At 39.6% G+C, this 1,975-nt stretch overlaps 1 long non-coding RNA gene across 1 annotated transcript; it reads left to right on the forward strand.

The window, feature by feature from the left end:
* The first annotated feature begins 316 nt into the window (after window positions 1-316).
* On the forward strand, window positions 317-1,770 carry LOC106943740 (uncharacterized). The gene is made up of 5 exons (XR_001423998.1): window positions 317-360; window positions 460-537; window positions 779-985; window positions 1,301-1,509; window positions 1,626-1,770. It is a non-coding gene; the product is annotated as an uncharacterized LOC106943740 (long non-coding RNA).
* The last annotated feature ends 205 nt before the right edge of the window (window positions 1,771-1,975 follow it).

Here is a 1,975-nt window from a genome sequence, read left to right on the forward strand (position 1 = left end):
CTAAATGTTCAGTCTGATCCATAGTAGCATGTTATTGTTGAGCCTGTGGTTTATCCTGAGCTACTGTAAACACTGTCTGTCTTTTCCTTCACTCTGGATCATCAACTACAAAATAATATGCAGCTCTACATATTAATAGCACAACATTTGTTGGTATCACAGCACAAGCTACTGGGTGATGTTCTGCTTAATTCAGTGTTAGTTAATTTGCCAATTAGATCTAATGTTTATCTTATTATTTCAAGGTCCTTCAAAGAGTTGTTGATGCTGATGGCTGTGAGCAGGAAGGACCTCCTGTAGCAGTCTGTGTTACAGCCTCTGACTGAAGACACTGTTTTTCTGATGAAGAGGATGCTCAGAGTTGGTCATATTCTTTCTTAATGGACATTATTGTGTTTATGTTTGAATGTTTCCTATTTGATTAAAGTAATGATTTTTTTTTTTCTCATGTAATTTCAGGTGACAACTTGAAAGTCATACAGAAATGTCGTCTGGCTGAAGATGTCAAACCTCAAAGCAGAAGCCCAAGAGGATCAGGTAAAAAGTTTTTGTAAGGCAGTAATTAGGATTATTAGCTGCAAAGAGAGAGAGAGAGAGCTGTTCATGGTTTCCTTCAGTTTGATCCCTTTATGTTGCTTCAATGTGTTTAGGAGTTACTACAGTATTACAGACCACTTAGAAATGCATGATAATCAAGTATTATTGGACAAAACTTTGATTAATTAAATAAATCACGCTGATGTTTATGCAGGTTTTTAATTAAATGTTTTTGTTACAGGTGAACTGAGATCTATTCAGATTTTTAGGAAAAGCCACAGATCCAGAAAATCTCCCCCATGACCAGCAGCTCCAGCAGCCACAGCCTCCCACCTGTCCTCCACCTTCACCATCTCATCCACCAGCTGCTCTGTGTTCACCTGTAGCTGTTTAGTCCAACCAGTAACTCCACTAACCGACTCCGTTCAACTGGAAATTCCTCTATCAGGTAAATTTAACCTACATGTAAAAACAGTGACTACACTTTGTGTATGTATCATATTTTTAATTAAATTATTTATAGATGTAGGGCATTTTTGGATTTGATTAGTTGACAACATGAATAAGAGAGTTACATGTAAATAAAGGTTTGTGTGGTGGGAGTTTTGTCTGTTTTAGTTTTCCTGCGTTAATCCAGGTGAGCTGCAGCAGAGACTCATCTAAAGCAGGACAAAGTCCTGACCTGCAGGGCTGAACACCCCCAGTCTACATTGTAATAAATTATTATTTTACATTACAGCTTTTTTATTATTATTCTTTGCAGACTGAAGCATTCTGTGTAACGTCTTCAAAGCCTTAAGGAGTTGAAGGAGTTTGCCTGGGAAACCCCGGGATGCTGCGAGCCGTTCTGACCCGTCTGGTTCTGCTGAAGAGATGGACTCACTGGATGAGCTCGGCCTTCCAGCCTCCACTGCAGAGAAATTAGAAGTCCTGAACCAAAAACTGGAATCAGGAGTTGTTCAGAAATAAATAGTATGTATAATTTTTTGAAAACATAATTAGCCTTTCTCTTCACATTATTCTTTCCTTCCATCAGGTGCAGTACTGTTTAAATATTAACTTTTAAATTCTCTGTGTTACTTTTTTAGCTGGATCTCAGAGGGACCTGATCTGCTGTCTGCAACATTTTATCCAAAATCCTCTCAAACCACCAAGCAGAGCAGCAGAGATCTATTCAGACTGGGTGGAGAGAGAAGTCTTTCTGGTCACCAGCTCTTGGTGACTGAAATATTTAGTAAGTATAATCTCATCCATCCATTTTCAAGACACCCTTGTCCCTTTGTGGGGTCGGGAGGGTTGCTGGTGCCTCTCCAGCTAACGTTCTGGGCGAGAGGCAGGGTCACTCTGGACAGGTCGCCAGTCTGTTGCAGAATCTCATGTGCCTTTCAGTCTAAAATTGTGTGAATTGTTGAACATTACCCTATAGCTGGACTTTGTT

Source organism: Poecilia latipinna, unplaced genomic scaffold (assembly GCF_001443285.1).
Source record: "Poecilia latipinna isolate Pla-1442-1.1 unplaced genomic scaffold, P_latipinna-1.0 Scaffold5800, whole genome shotgun sequence".
Taxonomy (NCBI): Eukaryota; Metazoa; Chordata; class Actinopteri; order Cyprinodontiformes; family Poeciliidae; genus Poecilia; species Poecilia latipinna.